Source organism: Archocentrus centrarchus, unplaced genomic scaffold (genome assembly GCF_007364275.1).
Source record: "Archocentrus centrarchus isolate MPI-CPG fArcCen1 unplaced genomic scaffold, fArcCen1 scaffold_114_ctg1, whole genome shotgun sequence".
Lineage (NCBI taxonomy): Eukaryota > Metazoa > Chordata > Actinopteri > Cichliformes > Cichlidae > Archocentrus > Archocentrus centrarchus.
This window is the reverse complement of record NW_022060160.1, coordinates 21,652-37,931: the sequence shown is the minus strand read 5'-3', so window position 1 is coordinate 37,931 and position 16,280 is coordinate 21,652.

Genomic DNA, 16,280 nt, shown 5'->3' with positions numbered 1-16,280 from the left:
GAGGAGGAAGGCAATATGAGCCCCCTGAGGGTCTGACATCTGAGAGCCTGGAGGAAATACACAAGAGTCCTACGAAGGGAACTACGAAGGGGCAGATAGTGCTGGCACGGCGCTTTGCTTCCGCAGTGTACGTTTATTTCCATAAGACTTTTATAGCGATGCAAGCGGTACTTCCGGTATTTGCGGTTGAATAGCGGCACATTTTGCGGCACACTGGTTACTTATGTTCAAAACTAGTTAACCAGGCTTCAAATATCACACTATTGTAAGGGCTTCATGATTTTCCTCCCTGCTTATTGATTTGAACATTTCTGCACATTAGACTCAATGAAGAGAAAAACAACGTATTTATTATGAGTTAAAGCTCATTTAAAAAAAAGGGATATGATAACACGTGACTTTCATTTGCACCTTTAAAAAGTCCTAATTTGTGTTCATTTTACTGTTGCGTCTGGATTTTATTATTATTATTATTATTATTATTCCTGTTTTCATCATCAGTCCCGTTCTCAGTGTTGTACAGTTACCCACAGGCCAAATGCTGTTCTCGCCCACTGTGACACACAGTGTGTCACAGTGTGGCTCGGGACCTTTAGGCTGTCTGAACAGAACAGACAGACAGACTGTAAGAATAGCAGGAAAACACATTGTTGCCACCCTTCCTTGGAGTGATGCTGGAAGCCGTTTTCCCTCCTACCATCATGGAGGAGGCGCAGCATGGAAGAGGCATCAAACCCAAACGTTTAAATAAACTGGAGTAAAAAAGTGCACATGGCGTCTATTCTTTTCTTTTCTTTTCTTTTTTTAAAAAGAAAAAAGAAAAAAGAAAAGCCAATTCATGATTGCAAAGGGGCTGAGTCAGCTGTCATTATACTGTTTTATGCAATAGAAATATTCATGGAAAATTACGTGTAATCTTACTTAAGTATCGTAATTATAATGGAAATATACATACTTATCTTACTCTAAAGTTACTGCTTACAGAGAGAGTGTGCGTTTGTGTGTTTTAGCCAGCAGGTGGCAGCAGAGGTCTATGCTGCACCTTTAAAATGCTCTGTTGAAAGTAGAAGTCTCTCAATGAAATGTTACGTCTTATATAACAATATACACTGACACAGAGCATAAAGCAGGAAAGTGAAACAGGAAAAAGTGCTGCACCGTAAAGTACAATTAAAAAGTTCTCACCGAAATGTTAAATAAATATATAATTAGTAAAATCTGTGTATGAGTGTGTATGGGTGCTATTATGATCACATTAGTTATGTAAATATAAGCAGGTGCTTGTTGCAGGTTTCCATAAAAAAACATGACATAATTTAAAGTAAATCCAGCATTTTGAGGAGCTCGGACAATGAAATGTTTGGCATCATCATTGCATTAAAAACACAAATATTAACAGTCTGCAATAGTTTGAGGTTATTCTGACCTTTAAAGATTGTTTTAAAAACATTAAAACTAAATCTTTTTAAGCTCTTCATAATTTATAATACAAAATCATAAACTCTCTGGTTGATTATCTTCTTTGCACTGCTGGACTTTCTTTAAACAGACTGAAGCGTCCAGCAGGGGGAGCTGCTCTTTGTTTTCAGTGTTTTTCATGACTTCACACATCACTGCCTTCCTGTGGGTCACCCACTGTTGACAAGGGTCCCCCTCACGGTGCCGTGACGTAAGAGAGCTCTGAGATGTGTACACAGAAACAAAGATGACAGGGAATCCACCACATTCCCACACACACGCACACACACAACCCTGTTTCCATCACTTTGAAGGACATTTGCTTAGATTCAAATTAAAGGGGACTTCTCCTAACCTGGCTCAACATTAAAGTGACGCTAACATTTAAGGATGTTATTTGGTCACACTTTGTTTATGAAAATAATTCATAAAGATCATACAGGAGAACCATCTACTCCAGGAAGCTGCGTCAAACCCTTAAAAAAAAACATGTAAATACAATATAAAGCATTTAAAATATGTCAAGAAATACATTTATTATTAGTGATGTTGGCTTCATTTATTTATTTTTAAAATCTAACTAAAAAAACTCACTGTGATGCTTATGTGTGCTCTAAATTAGATAATAATACTGGATATTTAAACTTTATTATATTATTACTGAGCAAATTCTCACCTATTTCTGATTATAATATTGAAATGATTATATTTACACCTAGTTCAAAGTAATAATGTGAATAAATATTAATCTTTAAACCCCAATTAAATATGTTAATGAGGTAAACTCTGTGGAATATGAGTGCAGCAGCCTCATAGATTGAAGCAATGTCACTGTTACGGGGGTGACAAAAAGCCCACATTACTCAGAGTGATCACGGTGACGCTCTTCCTCATGACACACAGAGGAGGAAAGGCAGATCCTTTTTTTTGACACTTTGACCTCTTAGTATCACATTTACGGGCCTCCGCTCTGTGTGAAGCACAGTCCCCCTCCAAGCCTGAACTGATGTGTTTTTATTTATAATGAGTGACAAACTGAAAATCCCTGGAAACTTTAAACCTAAAATGATTTTGTGACTTTTGTGACTAACTGCATATCAAAGACAGGCCGAGCCTCTGCTGACGTCCTGCTGCATTCTTTATAATGGTCAGCAGTGGGGGCCTCCTCTGGTCTTTTACAGGTCTCCTACATTAAAAGTGTTGCTTTTTTAAAATATTTTTTATACTGTATCATTAAACACAAATAAAATGTGTTTTTGTTCTAGAAGAAAGTGTAAATATTTATTTTAGCCTTTTTAATTGACTGTTTCTTGAAGCTGTGTGATGCTGCAGCTGAACTGCAGCCAGTTTCTGGATACAGAGTGACATCAGCTCTGACACCAAAGCTAAAAACAGGAAATTACTCTGATCTGCTGCCAGAAAAATTTACACCCCGTCTGAAATGACCTGCTGTCCATAATATGGTTGGGGTTAAATAATAATAATACAATAATAATAATAATACAAATAATAATAATAATAATAATAATAATAATAATTTTTGTTACTAGTTTTGTTTATGTTGTGATTTGATTTCTTTCCACAAAAATACACCCACATGCATTTTTCCAGACAACTGAATTTGTAACATCAAGGAGGTTCATGACACTTTTAAGAATCAAGTAAAGTTCTGAGATAATTTCAGGGTTTAATTATGTTTGAATTTTCTATTTTTTCCCCAAAGAGAAGTTAGAAAAGAGGCTGAGCAACAGAAACAGCTTCATAACCCGAACACACAGACTGAGATCGGAGTCCAGGTGATGACAGAAACCTCTGCAGGTCATCCCGGGAGCAGGAAAAGCCAAACAGCTGATCATGGCCAGAATTTACCAGAGCTGTTTCATCTCACTGTCTAAACATTTACAGCTCTGACTCATTCATGTAACTTTCCCAAATCTGGCTGTGGGAGCAGCCTCGGCTTCCGCACAGTAAAACATTATCGTCATTACTCGTTTATTTCATCATGAGTGACTCCTCCCCCTCAAATCCAGGAGCCAAGCCAGAGTAAATCACAGCAGTGGCCTCAGCTCAGTCTCACAGCTGCAGACAGGAAACACTCACATCCTCCACAGACTGATGGTGTTTTTTTCTTGACTTTCTAAATGTGTGCAGCATTTAGGCTCTTTGGCTTATTGCTCATCTTGTTAGTCCAAAAACATTTTTTAATGGAACAGGATAAGTGGAAGAGGATGGATGGATGGATGGATGGATGATTTTAACGTATGAGTTCCTATGAAAATAAACCTAAATAAAGCCAAACCCTTCAAACCAAGAAAGATATGAGAAAAATAGTTTGATACTTTTGTACTAGTATAAAGATGTATTGCAAATAAATCTAAAATGATTGAAATGAAATGTCTGCATTTAATTAAAACAGAAGTTAGAAATGATTAGTTGTATTATTAATAATTAAAGGTGATCTTTGATGGCAATAATCAGTTTTTATGTTTTTTAAACCTAATTTTTAATTGAAGATGAACTATGATGAATAAAAACATGATGAGAAAGAAAATGAAAGAAAGAGCTCAGACCAAAGTCAGCTGAGTTCAGTGTTTACAGCAGCAGGGGACCTGCTGAGGATACCACATGCTGCATTGGTGGCAGGCTCAGAGGGCCACCGGTATCTAACAGATGGTGTCGGTCCAGCTCGCTGCAGACTGACACAGTTTTTGTCCTCGTTCTTCACACAAAGACAGAATTCATGCCGGAGAGGAACAAATGTTCTCAGTAAATGAACAGTTTTTTTGTTTTTTTTTGTTTTTTTTAAGTGAAACAGTTTGGCTACAAATGCACATTTTTCTTTGCGTTTCAGCTGCACCAAAACAATCATGTTCTCCTCTGAAAATATAGCTTTTGTAAAGTGGCCTCCAGAGTGTGTGAATTTAAATGCACCAAGGAGAAGCTCCAAGGCACTGGTTAGTTTAGTTTTCACTGTCTGTTTAGGTGCTGGTGTTAGGAAAAGGTTGTGGTTTGGTGTAAAATATTCCACTGCAGAACTTTAAGCCTCCACATTAAAGAAAGAGTCACAGCCTGATTTCATTAGTGCCATCACCCTCTCATTCACACACTGCTGCCAAAGGTCACCTGTCTATAAGGCCTGGATTATTCTTGCATGCAGATGTGGACATGTTCACTCTCTAATGATGAAATTTACATTACTCAGACTCAAATGGACTTTTGTAATTTTCACAATATCACCTCAGAACTATTTACACTGATGTTAATGTTTCTTTGACATGCACCGACCACCTAAACATTACCAGACACTCCCTAATGGCAGCAGCCTCCCCAGTAATAAAATATGTCCCAGCTGATGGCTTAAAGAGCCCAGAGAACCCAGTCTCTGAGCTCCCAAGATCCCACATTAACAGAGCTTTGCTGAATAACTGAAGGCAACATCAGTGAGTTTCTTTCAGTAAATCAAATTCCAACTTTAAAAGTGAGACACACGAAAACATGATTAAATTCACCTTTGGGTTTTCCAAGATACAGCTGCCCAAATTTCCAGAGTGTCTGTTTTTTTAGAAGATGTGTTTAGTCATGCCCGTGTCTCCAGATAAATCCAATTATTCATCATAGAGAGGAGGAGGAGGAGGACAGTTATTTTGGGCCATCAGCCGGAGTAGTTGTCACTAATGGACTTCTTTCTGCGGTTTCATTCACAGAACTACCACACACTCTAATCCTTGTAAACACAACCTTTTTGTGATTCATTCAAACAAAAAAAAAAGCAGAGTGAAGGAGGAGGAGGAGGTCAGGCAGAAACCTAGCTGGACACATTCCAGTTGGCTGCTGTCACATGTGTCAGAGTAACACTGATAAAGTAACACTGCACAGAAACAAAACTCTCCTCATCAGTCAGAAGATGAATGGCTCGTTACTTAATACATCTAAAGTAGAAGATGATCAGTGACATGATTAATGAGCAGCAGACAACAAAGGTAAAAACTTTTGAATATTTGACTTTTATTTTATTAGCTGTGTAAAACTGACATAATTCCTTTTTATATCTTCAGAGCTGAAAGAAAAGAAAAACTCTCTTTCTCGAGGTATTAAAGGATTATAAAGAGTAAAGGAGCCGCTCCCAGTCTCCACCCTGAAGCCTAGATCTAAACTCTCAAACACTGAAATGACCTGTGAGATTTTAAATGTACATTAAAAATGGGAATCATATCATCACATCCTGTAACATCACTTTTATGCCAGCCAAACAACTTTATATAATTTTGAGTTTGGTTTTTCTTTATTTCATTTTTTATTATTTTACATTTGTTTGTGGGCGATGAGCTGAAGGCAGTGAGATGGGACAAAGGTGACAGACACAACTGTTAGAATAAAACAGCATCATTAAATAAAAATGACTGAAAGGCTAATAAATGCATTTAATCATTTAAAACATATGCTGACCTCTTCTGGTTCCATGTAATGTTTTTTTGTAACATTACATTTTTTAATTTGTTTTTAACCCTTTGATGGTTCTGGTCACATATCTATAGTCCCTATATCTTTCTGAAACATGTACTGAAATTCACATAATCGATCCCTCTTAGGTGGTCGACTTTTTCAGTTAGCTTCCAGACAGGAAGTTAGCAGTGACAGAGGAACACTAGAAACATGGACTCTACTGACCCAGACTTTACAGAACAGAACAGTTTTACCAAATGATCTATTTGGCCTTTTATGGTAACAGTTATGAAGTCAGTGCAGCTAAAAATGACCATTTAGTTCTGATCATCTATTGGTGTTGATGTGATCATTTAACTCTATTACATGAAATTAATGCTAAATTCATTTATATTTCAGGCATCTTTAAACATTGCACACTAGCTCAGGCTCCTTCTCTACCAGAGAGGCAATGTTTCATGTCCCAGTCGATAACCAGGGATCGTCTGCCAGGGCCTCCAGAAGATTGATACTGCTGGTTGTTTAATAATACATTTTGACTGCAATTACTTTTATTTATTTATTTGGTGTTTCAAGCTGGTAATTCTGAACAATTTCCAGGAGAAGAAGGATTCTTGTTTTTGCTTTCTTTGTGGCTTTGTGGTGTAGGTGGTTGCTCCCCTCACACCCTCTCAGAGTTTCTTTTCAGGGACTGAGCTTTGACTTCGAAAGAAAGAAATCTGCCTGCTGATAAAACCAGCCTTCCTTTTCCTTCTCTTGGTTCCAAGAAACGCATCGACGAGTTTTTTCTTGGTTTTTTTGTGTGGAACCTCAGATTTGTTTCAGCTTGTGTTCGTTCATCTGTCTCCCGCATTTCAAAGCCTCTGCATCACGTCTGATATTACGTCTCTGATCCGGTTCCAGTGAGATCCATCCACCCATTTTATCTACAGTTCTCTTCTGATTCCTTCAAATATGAGTTACTGATTTCAGTTTAAGTGAGCAACTATCTTTCTCAGAACCAAAAGAAAAGAATTCCTGCTCACTTCAAATAAATCTGCCCAAATTCAAAACGAGCTTTAAATCTGACCTTAAACTTCAGAAAATAAAACAGTAAAGACATAAAAAGAAAGAAAAAAGCTTTATAGAAATGTTTAAATGATAATTTAAATTTAAATTTCTGATTTTGTGAGCTGCTATTTTATACTGCTTCTTTCTTCTTTAGATTAAAGCCTCGAAAGATCTATTTTATGTTGGGAGATCATGAAAAATAGTTCTAAATTTTAAAAAAAAAGTCACACAAGAGGGGTAAATACTATAAAAACCCCAAACAACAAAGAAAAAAGATTACAGAGAAACTCAAACATCTTTATTTACTGATCATTTTCATTAACAGAATTTGAACCTAATTAATTCACTGTCAGTACTGTGGACACAGTTTCCACATGATGTGGTTTCAAATTGCTGAGCTTCCTGTTGCTTTCTGTGAGTTTTCCAAAGAAAAGTTGTTTGCTGGTAAATGAAATCATCGTCGGTGTTCACGTTTTGCCCCGACTCCAAAGCTGAATGTGTGACTGAGCTTCCTGCTAACTGCATGTCTGAGCCCTTCTCTGACTCCCCGCCAACATTCCTGACAGGGAGCTTTTCACAGGAGCCGATTTCATGGACCTGCACAGGTAGTTACCACAAAGAGCATCGACAGTTACAATATGTCTAAAATATTCATTGATCAGAGTCATAATCTTATGTAAGTCTCTGCATTAAAATAACTATTTGGATTATTTTATAAGTCAGATTTATGCAGCGACAGATTTATAATGACAGAAATGAATAGAAGCTTGCAATAATGATAATCGTAATCATCATAATTATAATAATCATAATTGCTACATTATAAAATCATGTTTTCTGCTTTTATTGTGTCATTTTTAGGCATCAGTCTGAATTCTACCATCATCCTGAGAAAATACTCACAGAGGTCAAAACATAACTCAAATAAATAAACAGCAGAGATTAAAGTAAAATAAATGGTGAATAGACTAGCTCTTATATAGCGCTTTTCTACTCAGTCAGAGCACTCAAAGCGCTTACACAACATGTTTACATTTACCCATGCACACCCAATCATACAAGCACTTCCATGTTTATACTAAGCTAAGTGCTTTTAATTAACTAACATTCACACACATTCATACTCCGACAGGACGGTCGGAGAGCAACTTGGGGTTAAGTATCTTGCCCAAGGATACATTGGCATGTAGCCTGGAGTAGCCAGGAATCGAACCGCTGACCTTCCGATCAGTAGGTGACCTGCTCTACCTACTGAGCTACAGCCACCCCACCGAAGACAGAAAAGAGCACTTTTATTTTTAACCTGCTTTCATTTGTGTTTCCTTTTTTTTCCAGGCTGACTGAAGTTGTGTTGCAGGTTAAAAAAAGAGAAGGAAACATTACAGTAATCTTCATTTCAAAATGTTGTTCCATCACAGAGGGAAGATCCTCTTTGATCTCATCAGTGTAACTGATCCTGCCACAGTGATTGAGGCGCGTCTGTTATGAAGAGAGAAAATCAGTAAGAGTGCTAGCAGGGAGCTGTTTGTAAAGCATTTTATCAAATAGCTCTTGATGATGGGAAGTATGCCACACAATCATAAAAAAAAAAATATATATATATATATATATATATATATATATATATATATATATATATATATATATATATATATATATATATATATATATATATATATATATATTAGGGGTGGGACTCGATTAAAAAATTAATCGAATTAATTACAAGCTTTGTAATTAATTAATCGAAATTAATCGCATTTTAATCGCATTTCAATATTTGACATGAAAAATATTAATTTAAGTTTAGTTGATGAATAAATCAATATACATAAGCTTAAACTTCAAAATTTTGTTCATTTTCCCACCAGTCTACTACACAGACCAATGAAGGGGGAAGTGCTCCTGTGATAAGCAAACTCCTGAAATTAAAGTTAAGCATCATAACTGGATAGTTTTATTCTAAATAATGTCTCACTTGTTATAGTTGGAAATTAATCATTCTCTCAGCTGTATTCCTTGATGTTGAAATGTGTTATGCTTGTTTTAACAGCTTATTTTGAATTAAAGACTTAAAATTAAACCACAAAAAGGAGAAAAAGTTCGTTCTCCATTTAACCAGCTGCTTTTACACAGCTGTGCTTCACACTCACGGTTGCTAGGCGACATGAGCTACGCAGAGGTGACGACAGGTGATGCTGATATGAAGGCTAGCTGCTCACTTCCGGCCCGTCTTCGTGGGCTACGAAAGACGTGGGCCGGGTCCTTCGCAGGATGTGGCCCCTAATTTGGACATTGTGCATCGATATAATCTGTATGCCGGGAACTCGTGCACTGAGAAACGTTCCACGGTGCAAAGTGCGATTAAAATGCGTTAAAATTTTTAACGCGTTAATTTCCCCGTAATTAATTAATCGAAATTAACGCGTTAAAGTCCCACCCCTAATATATATATATATATATATATAATATATTATATATATATATATATATATATATATATATATTATATAAACTATTTATATAACTTTATATAACTATAGACTGAACCATACTATCATAACCACTGGGTCACATTTCAGAGTGTTTCCTTACATAAGCTGCTGGCATAAAAAGTATGTACTGTATATAAAAGATGGACATGGACACTTTGACACAGCACAGTATTAGTGTCTATCTAGCATTTAGATGAAAAGCTTGACACAGACTTTACACCAGGAAACACAAGGAACTAGAAAGCAAACTAAATCCCACAATTAAAAGAAACCCAGACCCGAACAAACACAATACAGCAAAACAAAACACACACAGGGTCAAAAGGACCCTGGATCGTGACAGGATGGATGGATGGATGGGATGAGAAACAAATAATAAAATGACAGAATTTTACTTTCACTGAACCAAACTGGAGAACAGACCTCTTGGACTGCGTGTTAGCTTCCTCCCACAGCCCAAGGATGTGCATGTTCAGATAAATGGGGACTTGGGCCCTGTGATAGGCTGGTGACCTGTCCTGGGTGTACCCTACCTTTTGACCTATGATGGCATGGATAGAGTTCAGCCCTCTCTGGGACCCTAAACTGGTGAAGTGGTGGAAAAAATGACTGGATGGACAAATGTAAATATGTTTATTTCTGTAACACTTTCATATTCATTTTAACATGGAGCTCTGCAGAAGTAAGTGACCTCTGGAACCAGTGAAGTGTTATGGGGAGTCTAAATATTCTGTTATTTTAGACCTCTGACCTCTTCTTCGGGGTCAAATAAGGTCAAATGTTCATAAAATGTTTTTTTTATCTTTAAAACTCAGCTTAAAGTTCTACTTCCTGTGTTTGTATTGGCAACATTTAGGAAATGATAATATAAATGGGGATTCATGTTATATCTTTTAAGAAAGTATCATCTGGAGAAAGAGAATGAGTCCTTATAAATGAAAATAATAAAAAATAATTATACTCCAAATTATATCAGGTGTTTGTTTTCACTGCACTGCAAACATCTTCAAGTACATTTAAAAGAACAAAAAAAACCAAAATGAATACACACAAAATAAAATATTATTCCTTTACAAGGAAAAACTGCCGGAGGCCGAGCTGCCTTGGTCTTTATCTTTGTCATCAAACTCTGGTCACTTTTCTCTGTGGAAGAAAAGCTTTTTGTTGAGTCTGAACATGGTGATGATATGCCTGAACACAGAGAAGAAATGGAGCAGATAAATGCTCGCATGTGACTCAGCTGAACGCTGCATTTTCAGTTTGACGTCATGCTTTTGCGATTCAAAGATAGCAGCACTGATTAAATGGATTGATACACGTGGAAATGCATGATTCAGATGGACAATTTAGAAGAATCCTCAATCGACCCCAATAATCAGGTCCATCCCAAACTGAGGTGCTTTTGGTGTATAAACATACAACACCACAAAATGTGCTGGAGGGAATTCATAAAGGTCTTCCTTCAAGACAACAGGCAGAATGTAACAATTTTAAATGAAGTACTATGAAAAATTAACATTTCTCATTTCCAATCATCGATACATTTCCAGCTGAACTGTGTGAATAAAACTACAAAAAAAGTCATGTGACATGACTCACGTGACTCTGGATATGTTTATGGTTTCTGGTGCTTTTTTGTTACTTGCGGCCAATTTAAGGCTGCAGGGGTTTTCTTCGTTATGACGCTGTTACTGAGCACACACTGTGTTTGTAAAAGGCCCAAAACTGACACGTTAAATGAAGGAAACACCGGCGAAATGTTTTTGAGGAGATGTAATCTCTGGATTTTTTTTCTGTTCCAAGAAACATGACTCCTGTGCTACTGAAAGGGAGTTGGTCACACCGGATAGTGGGCTGTGCAAAGCTCAAGTTTCAGGATTCATAGCCACGTTGCCAGGTTTAAGCTACTGTTGTGGTTACTCAGTTTCCAGTGCTTACCCCCATTCAGTCTGTTTGTCACCATGTTTAAAATTTGCTTACTTCTCGTTCAAAATGAGAGAATAAGGCTGGAAAAGCATGTTTACTATTAAATGTATATACATACATAAATCACTGAAGTTCATCATCTCCATCAACATGTCCAAAAGTGAATGTCATTTGAAACAACAGCTGCCTGGATGCAGGGTATCATTATCCATCAGTTTAGACCAACCCTGTTTGAGAGCCTGCATAAAGAAGTGGGAGGGGTGGAGGAGGTCACCCTAATTCCCACTGCATGAGTACTGCTGTTACGTCATAGATAATGGGACCTCGCAGACACGCCCAAGGTGCCCTTTGATGTTGGTGCAGTGACGCAACACTGAGATGATTTTGTCACTCATGTTCAAAAGGACTCATTGTTGAGACAAAGCAGCTTTGAACCCAAACCACCATCTTTCCTAAATGTAACCATGTAAATCAGAGCTCAAATGACCCAAATCAGCGAGTTTGGTGGGATGTAACAGTCCACGCTGGAAATGATGCACACTGTGTGCTTAAAGGTCCTTTTGCAGGTCCAGTCTGTCCAAAAGCCTTTAATGTAGCTACAGTCTTCAAAGAAATAATTTAACACATAATCTCAGTCAACGACTAACTTATTTATGATAACAAAATTAAACATGAGGTTGTATTCTCCTTTGTAATAAACAAAAGTGATCAAGAGGAATTTGGGCCAAATATTACAGATAATATTTTGCTGTGATATAAACATGATGTTTTCTGCTATGATAAACTAAAAGTAATCATTCAAAATATGAGAGAAGCCACAGACATGAATCACTGCAAAGTATCAAGAAAAGCTGTTGTAATCCTATGAAAGCGGTTGGTGTTGCACTCAGGTGTGTTGCACTGAATGACATCAGGGTGCACCCTCCTTTGTTGTCTCATACATGCTGCCACGGCGTGACGGTGCTGCAGCGTCTGCTCCGTACAGAATGTGTGGCATTCCTGTCGTCACGCTGGAGGTATGATGGTGGCATTTCTGAATGAGCAGAGCACACAGACGAGCCCTGATTGGTCAGTTACAGTACCAAATGATATTAAGTGTGGGAAAAATCTCAGATTTGCAACATTACAAAATTCACTGTATAGCTGTTGGATATGTGACTGCACCCGAATACAGCTCCACCCGGCTGGGCACGCCCCCCCACCTCAGAAATACTTCAAATACTTTTCTAATGTGAGGTTTTAAAAATAACTTTTCAAAGGAGTGGTTATTGAACAGTCTAACATGAGGACTCAGACATGCCACATACATGAAAATGTTACAGGTTTACATAACGATACCACATATTTCCATCATTAAATACTGTGAGGTTTATGCTGTGAGTACAGTGAGGGTGTGGGGTCAGACTCACTTCACATCCTGAGCTGAAGAGTTTGGAGTTAGAGGAAAAAATACTTAATACATTACTTAACTTAATACAAAAATACATAAATGCAACAGGTGGGAACAAATGTCACCTGATTCGAAACAGGGTCCCCTCAAAATGCCATTAAGAACACGGTTTATTTTTAAGAGACAGGTATGTGCTGTATCTCCTGCCTGCAGCTAAATATACCAAAGATATTAATCAGCCTTCCTTGCATCAATAACTATTTATAGGTGAATGCTCCAGATACCTGTGATGTTTGCAGCTGAGTGCTTTGAATGCCTGTTTGTGCGGTGACACAAAAACCCTGCAAACAAAGACTCTGTTGTCTCAAAGCACTTTCTGTTCTGCTCCACCTTTTGCCTCTGCTGTGCAGGTGAACCCACTCTGCTCTATTGTCCTGCCTTTATAGCATATTAACTGACACCAATAGGAAATGATGCGCGGCACACAGTGAATGAACCTCTCAGACGTCATCAGTAAAGCCGTCACGCACAGAGCATTGATGGCCGTCCATCTCTGGTTCACGCTTGTTTTTAACCACTAAAGTAAGACCTGGAGACTGTTATTCGTGTCATCATGTTATCTCATCATGCTTAGATCAGTGTAACTCGTTGTTCACTTGTCTCAGCAAAAACTCCTCAGAGCGTCTCCAGGTTATTCACAACTGCGAGGCGTCGAGGCTTCAGGTCACACCGTAGCTGATCAGCTGCACTGGCTCCCCATTAATTCCACTTTATGATTCTGCTTCTGACTTTTAGAGCCCTTCATGGACCAGCACCACCTTACATCAGTGAACCTTTACATCCATACGTCCCCATCAGGTCCCTCAGGTCATGTGATCAGGGCCTACAGATGTTACATCATACGAGGCTTTTGCAGCAGCGGCTCCCCGACTCTGGAAGTCCCCCCCTCTGAAAAAGCAGTTAAAAACTCACCTGTTTAGACCTGCATTAACTTTGATTACCTGTGAAGTGGGTTATGCTCTGCTGTTGTGTTGTGAAGCACTCTGTGGTGTTTGTTTTGAGAGGAGTTATATAAATAAAATCCCACTAACACCCCTGTAATCACATTCTTAAAAAGGAAAATGAACAAATATTAAAAGAAGCTTTTTTTATTTATAAAGAATTATTAACCTCTCTGTTTGCGTTCTGTTTCACCCTTTTTATGGATGGATGTAACTTTGAACCTTTTGCACCAAAAGGATGAAGATTTTTCCTCTTTACTCTCATATAATTTCATCCTGGCCCCGACCCATCGTGTAAAGTTGAAATCTACCTGGATTTTTCCTTTTCTTGCAGTTTTGAAACGTCACTGTTGACCAAAGTTTACTGAGAAATCCTGACTTGGTGTTTTCTGCTTCCGCTCTGACACAGTCAGGAATCTCCCACTGATTACCTTCCTTCTGTTTTTTTCCTCTTCTCCCTGCTCCTCCTTCCCTCTCCGTCAGATTTAAGGGCTGGTCCTGCCTCTCCTTTCTGCTCCAATCCAGTTTGAACTGGCAGGTTTCTCAATACTTCCTGCCAGCATGACTCATTATGCTGGTATGGAAGGAAAAAAGGAGAAGTGTAGGGGGAGGACTCTTTTCTTTTACCCCTGCACTTTTGTGTCTACTTCTTCCTTAAAGTAATCAGCACCTTTGTTGCCTGCAACTCATTCATGCTTATTAAACAGGTCAATAAAAAGCTGGCAGAATGGGTAAACAAAGATAACTTGTATTGCAGCTGCAGAATTTGATGCACAAGTGCAGTTGTACTATTTTCTGTAAGTTTCTGAATAATTTGATGGGCACAGATGGCTGTGTAGCTCATATGATGGCTGACTGACTGATGGTGTACCAAAACTCTCCTTCTGCTCCCTTTAGATGTCGCCACCTCCATCTCACCCTGGCCCTACCACCGTCCTCTCACACTGATCCTCTGCATGTCCTCCTTCACTGCATCCAGAAACTTCCTCTGAGGTCTTCCTGTTTTCCTCCTGCCCAGCAGCTGTATCTCAGCCTCTCCTCTCTAGGTTTGTCTCCAAACCGCTCATGCTGAGCCGTCCATCCGGCTGACTCCTGATGAAAACTTAACATCTACAACCGGGGCCGGCGGTAGCATAGGACAAGGGTGGGCTCAGCCCACCCAAATCTGATTCTTGCCCACCCAATCAAAATCTCCCATACCGCCTGTGGGCAGCGAATAGCACTCCCATCAAGCTACGCCTACAATAGTTTTTATTTTCCACACTTTGACTTTCTCACACGCTTTCGACACGCGTTCGTGGTTCGAGACCAGCTAGTTTGCGGGGCCGGAATTGAACCCGTTTTTCGGCTGAGCACCGAGTGTTTCGGCGGTGGAAAACCCGCCTCATGGTTCAAATTACGGCTCCGGAACCCTGTTGGTGGGAAAGAGGCCTGATTCAGGGCTGCACCCCCTCGTTTCGTGCTTTTCCTTAATCTGGGTCACACTCTAATTTCCATGTTAATATTTTTCCTTCTTTTTACCATGAGCATGTATCGCGTCTATCAGTAAATCTAGCCCTGAAGTATCCCCAACAGCTCCCGTCCCGCTGCTGCCCGTGCTCAAATATCTCCCCCTGAGCGGGTTACCTGCTGCGTCTCCTCCTCTGTCCGATCAGCAGACAATCTGCTGACTAGTTTCTCTGCATGTAACAGCACAAGCACCCCTGATGCTAGTCCTACTCTAGCCACATCCCCAGACCCAAAGCAGGTCCTTCCTCTGGCCGTTTCAGCGCCAGGTCCTACCGTTGCGGACCTGAATAGCACTGTGCCCACACCAGGGTTATTATAGTTAACGAAACGAACGAAATAACAAAAATTAAAATTGAAAAAAACATTGTTGTTAACTGAAATAAATAAAGGCTACAATTAAAAGGAAAAAACGATAACTAACTAAAACTGTATTGTGAGTTTAAAAAACTAACTAAAACTAACTGAAATTATTGTGGATTGATCATTTTTCTGCTCTCTGAGTTTAAGCTGCCGTCGGGCAGCTGTGTGCGTGCGTGTGCACGAGAAAGCGGCAGAGTCGAACCAACCGGGTTCAGAGCGGGTCCACAACGCTGTGATGAACCTGTTCAGTTCTTGTGTGTTTCCGTCTACTTTATCAGTGAGAGAATAACAATCAGGAATAATAATCAAAGCATCAGTATAAGGACTCACAAATGTCAGCAGATTCCTGGAGGGAGACTGCTGTGGAATTGACGTGAGGAAATGAAGGAAGTGGAAAAACAGGGACAAATATGTTTGCAGCCAAAAACTGAGCACAAGAGCGAGGACCAAAAAAAGTCCCAGCTGGCACCGCAGCACACGACCACAAGGTAATTAACACACACAATCCAGCTACGCAAGCATAAATGTGGACATGAGGTCGGACACTAATGTAGGTTGTGTACAGAGGCCGCAAAGACCCTGCAACATCAGGATGCAGCTGGATTTGACCTTTGACTCCTTCAAAGAGTTTGTTTTTATCAAACACCA